General features: G+C 39.8%; 1 long non-coding RNA gene across 1 annotated transcript in view; it reads right to left on the minus strand.

The window, feature by feature from the left end:
• Positions 1–2499: 2499 nt before the first annotated feature.
• The window catches only part of LOC108445320, a 15562-nt gene continuing 10365 nt past the window's right edge, over positions 2500–7696 (minus strand). The window contains exon 3 of the long non-coding RNA XR_001860137.1: positions 2500–5710. This is a non-coding gene — a long non-coding RNA (uncharacterized LOC108445320). The remainder of the gene's footprint in view (positions 5711–7696) is intronic.

The raw sequence follows: 7696 nt of genomic DNA on the forward strand, positions 1-7696 counted from the left end.
ATGAAATACATTTATGTTTTGTCAAGTCGATCACGTTCAAGTGAAGATGTTGCTAGTTTGAAAAATACATAGGGATAAAAATATATATGTTTATAGCCCCCTCTTTATAAAGTTCTAAGAAATTCTAGTATTTGCATAGGATTGTTCTATTTTATTTATCTAAATAGCAATGAAACAGAAGGATTGAATAGATAATTGGGGGGAAATAATGAAGACAAAAATGGAGAGAAAGAGATTATAGTGATCAATAGATTGTTGCTCTTTTTCTTTCATCCTTCCCAAAGTTATGCAGCCATACTAAATGATTTAGCCCTGCATTAATGGGAAGCAATGCAGAAATATGTCAGCCACGTACCTTGTTTTCCTAATAACAAAACCCAACAATTGCTGGAACAAAATACTCTGCTGTCAGTGAAGAACAATAGAGAAAAAGCAACAAATCAAAGTTTTTGCTCAGTTTTATCCTCCAGAAGGAAAGAGAAGGCAGAGCTTTGCTGTGATCCAGTGGCACTTCTGTAGTTCCGCTCCTGCTTTTGATGTTCTGTGAGGTTGCTGCAGCATCTCCCCATCTTTTAAAGGGAAGCCAAACGCTTACATCCCTCATAACTATTTTGATCATTATCCACACACTTGAAGGATCAGGAGAAAAGATCAGATGCTTGCTTTTGCTCCTGAAAAAGGAGAGAGAAAGCCCCCCCTGAATGAGATTGCTGATGCCGCTCCAGTATTGATTGCTGCACATCAGCCAGCTCGGGGCACGCTGCTGGACTCAGCACAGGCAGCTCGCTGGGAAAGATTAAAATGTGGCTGGGGGGCTCTTCAGAATTGGGAAACTCAAAGCAGGATCTACACTGTTTGAAGCAGAGGGGAAGAGGGTGAGGGAGAAGTGTCACTTGCCAAGCTCAGCCTCTCCAGCTGAACAGACGAAGCCTCAGTTTGGCACATCCACACAGGGAAACATCAGGCACTGGGCCACCTTTTGCCCTGCACCAAAACTTAAAAGCTTAAAAGCTTTTTTTTCCTGAAGAAGAATCTGCAGGCGGCAGTAAACTCTGTGTTTCAGGCACAATAGATACTGCAATGTCATTAATCTTAAAGGAACATACGATTTTTTAGACAGAAACTATAATATTCAGGACATTAATCCAGGTATAGTTGTTTTTCACAAATAATTTAATAATTATTCATAACAATGATGGCATAACTGCTACAGTAACTGTTTTCATTGCTGTCTCAGTTTACCATTATCATTTGAAGTTTTAAACTTTTCCTTAATGAAATAACATCCTTTAACAGATCCCAGTTTTCTCCAGCTTTATAAGAAGTGTCAAACTCTGTGATATCATTGACATCACCACGTCTTTGCTCACAATTTGTTTTGCATTTGAAAGCAGATATTACTGCAGAGATGTTTTTAGGGGCTCATTTCACAACTGTCCATGAAAACCATGAAGTAAATTGTTTTTCAGCAGTGACATTTAATAGAAGCCTGTAGTTTTACTTTCCTGAGTGCAACAAGCACAAGCAGTGCTGCGTTTTCTTTGGCCAGTGCGGGGGAGGTGGTTTGGCAGGTGAGGAAAACAGGGACCATGCCTGCACACCCTCGGTGCAGAACACAGTTCACAAACACAAGAAATGGAATAATTAATCTTAAAATGAGTCCAAAGTGAGACTGAAAGGTCAGCTGAGCTGATGGGCATGTTTTGCAGCACAACAATTTTGGAAATGGTATTGAACGTGTGCAGGTTACGCGGTGCTGGAAATGCCACCCATCTGCTTGTGCTGAGCTTTGGCTCTGGGTGCTGGAGTTACACAGATGAGGATCAGCCACGCGTGGAAAGGAACAGCAAAGATAATTTTGTGAGGGTGGGGGGAAGCTGAATTAAGTTCTCCCTGTTGTAGAGGTCTTAATCATTCATGCTGCTACTAATAGTAAATTAAGTCTTTAAATGTCAGACCATTGTTGTGCATCTTTTCTGCATCAGAACCAAGGAAAATCTCTTGTTACTGGCATTCAACCTCTAGGAAAGGAGTCTTCAAGAACAGTTTTCCCTGTTGCTGGTCTGGAAAAGATGGAAAGTTGCGCCCCTGCCAGCCTCATTCCTCTGGGATGAATGCTGCATTCCATGCTACTTGGGTATAATATAAATTAACATATAATTGACATAATATAAATTAATATATAATTCATTCATATTTTGGTCAAAACCAGTATCCAAAACCAATCTGACCACAAACTTTAAACCACTGGCACTGGAGATGGAATTTTTCCAGGTTAGAAATTAAGTGCATTAACAAGACAAAAGAGAAAAAGCTGAAAATAAATATTCTTAGTGTTTTCAATGTCAGTAACGTACACTGGCTTTAAGCTGAAGGAGGGGAGATTTAGAGGGGATATTGGGAAGAAATTGTTCCCTGTGAGGGTGGGGAGGCCCTGGCACAGGGTGCCCAGAGAAGCTGTGGCTGCCCCTGGATCCCTGGGAATGAGATGAGCTTTAAGGTCCCTTCCAACCCAAACCATTCCATGATTCCGTGACTTTATCAACAACAAATTCCCTGGCAACAAAAAACCCCAGAGAATCAGCAGTTCTCATAATGACTACAACTGTCACTTAAAAATACTTACCCTATAAAATATTTACACCTTAAAATGAGATGTGAGACTAAACACAAAATCCAGACAGAAGGAAACATTAATTTTAAATATGTGCTGTATATAATTGTAGATTAAAATATTACAGCTCGTCATTTTTTCTTGATGGGAGACACTGTTCTCCAAGCAGGCTTGTGAGGAAATATGACAGTTTTGACAGAACACATTTTGCAAACACAGGTAGCAATTTTGATAAAAATACACAGAATTCTAGTTTTATTCTTGTCAAATAAAGATATGTTGAATTTTCATTTAAAAATTACAGCTGTGTTGGTACAATTTGGTTCCTGTTAAATAAGTAAAATCAATCCAAGAATTAAATATTTAGATTTTATTAAAATAGACTGCCATTTCTGGAGAATGTATTCTGGCCTCTTAAAACACATATTTATTTAGAGATTTTGTAGGTTTTCCTAGTTTTTCTTTGGACAGAAGCATTGATCTATCAGCATTGCACCACTTTTGTCCTGAATTCAGTATGTTTAATATCAGTGTCAAGGCTGAAGCCAAAGATTTCATACTTCAAAAACTTAATGATGTCACAGTCCAGCTTTAGAAGCCCCATCACTACAAACTCTCCTTAGATCAAGCAAAATAATAAAACATCAGTGAGATTAGTTCATCCCTTTTGTCCGATTCACGTATTTTTTCCATGAATTGTTAAATGCTAATATTTTACTCATTCTTTGGGCCAGCAACAATTCTTTAGTGTGACGCAGAGTTTATTTTGGGCCTTGATGCAGCTCAAACAAAAATCCTGCAGAATAATAGTGTTATTTAATTGTATTCATCACCTGAATGAGTCAGTGTTTAATAAACCTAATCAGCTCCCCCTTCCTTCCTGCAATCAGGTGTGGCAGCGTGGTTTTCCTCCCACCACAGAGAGCTGGATCTCAATTAATCAGAGCACTCCAGCTTCACCTCACTCCATTTAAACCCTGTGCTGAGCGCTGCCTCTGCTGTGTCCTGGGATTTACTGCCACGAATCAACTGCAGCTCATTCCCATTGAACTGGACCTGTTCCCACGTTCACACCTTGGCCCCAGCACAGGGGCGTGGGGATTCAGCTTCCCTGAGGCTGGAGGTTGGTTATGGCAGCACTGGGGTATTTTGGGAGCGCTCCCAGGCACGGAGTGGCCTTGTTGGGGTGTCTGTGCAGGGGCAGGAGTTGGACTCCACAATCCCTTCCAGCTCAGGACATTCTGTGATCCCCTAATTCCATCGCAGCAGCAGCTCCTAATGACATTTTTGTTCCTGCCATTTGCCAAAGGAATGGTTTCAGTTCTCAGCACACAAGGAGGGGTAAAGAGACATTCTTTGGTTACAACCACGACAGAGCCATGGAGCTCTATCACTAAAATATCTATATACATTTATCTATAAGCTGCAACATCATAAATGGAATTTCATAAAACCTTGTTGCATATAACTTCATCCTTCTGGGGAGCAGCAAAGTCACATTAACACACCCACGACGAGGAGGGGTAAAAGGGAGTTTCTCCCAGTTAACCATGTAAGAAGGATGGACTTTGTCAGGTGAAGAATGCTTCAGGAAGGGCTAAAGCTGAAGTGATTTTAAACTGTAAATTAGTAAAATCATTACTCTGCCTTCTCAGAACAAATTGATATTAATGTTGTAGCACTGTGACTCATCTGACCACGCTTCAGGAGCAGCAGCCATGTCCAGAGGGGATTTTTGTTAGGTTCTATATTTGTTTTCTCGGGTTTTAGGATAGAAGCGTGCTTACAAGCTGTTCAGGGTCTGTATTCCATGTTTAGACAGTATAATCTGCTTTGTACCTATTGACTCTCTTTCCTTGGGACATCAAATTTCCTCTCTGGGACATAAAAACAAGCATGCATTCATGGTATAGACAGGATAGAGATGTCCCTGTGTGTACCAGGCAAGCATCCTGATTTTATAATTTCTATATCCTTTGAAAAAATAGGTTTATGTGCCTGTGGTGATATCACCAATTCCTGACTTTTAATGGAAGATTTGGGGACTGACAAACACTGCACATGTAGCAGCCCTTCTCTGAAATAAAGATGTTCTTCTCTCAATTCCAATGAAAACATGATGCACAACAGCAGCAACAGCAATAACTGAGGTACCTTCCAATAATAATATCATTAAGAAAGCGAATACTTGATAAGAAAAATGAAATGAAGGAAAATTAATAGCAGTATTATCAACAGACTGAATCGTGACCTATTGTTGCGCAGACACCTGACTTTTACATGGCTATTCCAGGAAAATTACAAGTTTTATTTCCAAGCTGGCTTGTCTTGGACATCATCTTCATTTTGTAAGCAGCAGGGAAAAGTTTCAAAGAAATGCTGTTCTACTTATGAGCACTTAATAATATAGCCTCAATATTTAACATTATTTACAGAAAACGACTCTCTCTGCCAAATTCAGCTGGGCATGGTTTTATAGATGGTTTCAGAACACTAACTAGAAAAAAGAAGGTGAAAGGCAAAGTAATTGCAATTATGTCTTGCCATATGGCCCTTGTATAAGGAGGAAGAGGTTTCTCACTGTATATTTTTAATTCAAAATGAGCTACCCTTTGTAATACAGCAGCAACAACATCTTGAAGAAAATGTGTGACCCTAAAATTCAGGTGGGTCACTTCTGCCTGGGACATCCATTAATAATTACCTTGATCAGACAGTGGTGATTAATGGACCTCAGGTGTTCCAACAGGACAAAGTGAAAACATTTGAGGCTTGGCTGAACCTCAGAGGGAGAGGAGGGATTGCTCTGAAAGTCAATTATACAAGGTTAAAGTTCCAGTGAAGAATATTCCTGTAAAACTTGGGACAGGCTTCCAGCTCCTCAGCAGCCACCACAGCACACAGAGGGGCTGGATTTTGTCTGTTAACCTGTTCTAGTTCTGAAAGAGAGAGATTTCCTGGGAACTTTGGCAGCAATCTGGGCAGTGTTCTGTGCAGCTCAGCAGCCAAAGTGACTGCTTCCCAGCAGGATAGGAAGGATAGTGAAGGAGTGTCACTTTGGGAAATGCACTGCCAGTGATCCTTGGACAACATGAGCTGTGGAGAAGAGGGGAAAAAAGAGAGAAGAAATAAAAGTAAGTCACATTTTTATTTCTGTCCACAGCCTAGCATAACAAAAGGTAAATCTGGTGTGACTCAGTGGGCTTTGGGGAGATGGTGTAAACTGCAGGCACCTCTCCCATGCAGGGGTTCCCCAGAGCCAAAGGTTTTCAGCATGATGGTTATGGTGGTAGGAAACCTTGTTCCATGTTATTTCCCCTTGGCATCTACTTGAGGTCAGCCTGACATTCCCCAGCTGGAAGATAATTCCCTCCCACCTTTTCCCCATGAAGAACAAAGGCATCTGGAGTTACTCTCGCCATGTTAAATACCCACATATTGATTCCATGAAAAGCACCGAGGAACAAGTTTTACCCTTCTGAGGGTTGATAGCTTCTTTCCATGAGAATTCTCTCCTCTTCAAAGCAGAAAAGAGAAGAGATTGCCCTTCTGTGTCCTTGGAAGTCTTCCCCTTGGGCTTTTTCCTTCAGCCTCCCCAGCCTCTGTGAAGCTCCCCTCATGCTGGGGGATGTGCTGAAGCTCCCCTGTGCTGCACACTGACACTTCTGGCCAGCCTTTTCCTCCAAAATCTCTATTTTTTCTGGGATTGAAACCAAACATAGAGCCCAGCTCTCCTTTCCCTTGGCAGCTCAATGCCAGGTGCCTCAGCAGGGTTAATTCCAGTACCCTGATTGCAGATTTTATTTATATATTGTGATACTACTTCCAAGGAAATGTCTGGAATATAAGAAATTCCTGCAATTGGGGCTGCAATACAAGAGCAAAGTAATTCTTTCAATTTCCTGTTACAGATTTCTGTTAAAACCTGCCTGGCTGAGAAAGAGAAACATTTAAATGAACAATTTTCTGTTTGTGCAATTTGTGTACAAACAAGTCCTTTAAAACAAAGTTTAAGGTTCTTTTTTTCTTATATTGATAAGGTTTATTTTCCTCACACACCAACAGTCTTTTCCTTTATTTTCCCAACAAAATATTTGATTTCTGCTGCTTGAGTTTCTTGACTTGCCTCTGTAAGTGGCCCTCATGAGGTTCATCAAGTGCTATAATCTTTAACAATAAAATTCAATGGGTGTTGCCTTTTTTCCTTACAAAGTGTTTTTTGCACATAATTCCAGTGAAATTTAAGGAAATATTCCAGCAACACTATTTTTCAAAGAATTCAGTCTGACTCTCATTTTCAAGGTTCAGAAAGGCATCTCCCCATATAACATTGCCTTGACATTTGCAATCTAAGGAATGTTAGACTAAAAAAAAAAAAATCAATAACAATATTATTCAATGAAATGAGTGATATTTCTGGGAAGAAAATGATAAAGTTCAAATTTATTTATTTTTAAAAGTGTATTGAGTTAAAAGTTTTCCTCACCCCACTGTAAACCTGATACTCGTGATAACAAAAAGTGGGGCTTCATAACCACTGTTTAGTGGGTCAGTCACATGTTAATATTAGGAGATATAATTTTGTGGGCTGACAAAGTCTTTTTTTCTGTAGAAGACTGAAAATTTTTGTGTGTCCTCCACAGAGAGCTCATTTTCTCCTCCTTTTGCTGGAAGTTTTCTGATGGGATCCAGCACAGCCTGAAAATGTGGCTTATTTTTTTGCTTTTTTGCACTGAGCTTGGTACATCTTGGAATTCCAGTGCCAATTACGCAGGTTTTTATGGGTTCTTGGAAGGAGAAAAGGAAAACTGGCAAAGTTAATAAGTGCGAGGCTGGTACAATAGTGAGAAGACAAATAACAATCCAGTGCAAATATAAGTCAGAGTTCTAAGATTGTGGTACTGCTGGAGGATAATTTTTATGAAACAATAAAGTTAAAGGCATCAGAAAAAGCCTTTGTTCCTCATATGAAAGGTTTAGATGCTCAACAAAAATTGGGCAATATATATCCTAAGTAATAACATCTTGGAAAAAGAACCAGTTTTAAAGTAAAAGCAAAACAAAATTAACAAAAAAAGCGGG

This window comes from Corvus brachyrhynchos, unplaced genomic scaffold (assembly GCF_000691975.1).
Source record: "Corvus brachyrhynchos isolate BGI_N302 unplaced genomic scaffold, ASM69197v1 scaffold2703, whole genome shotgun sequence".
Classification (NCBI taxonomy): domain Eukaryota; kingdom Metazoa; phylum Chordata; class Aves; order Passeriformes; family Corvidae; genus Corvus; species Corvus brachyrhynchos.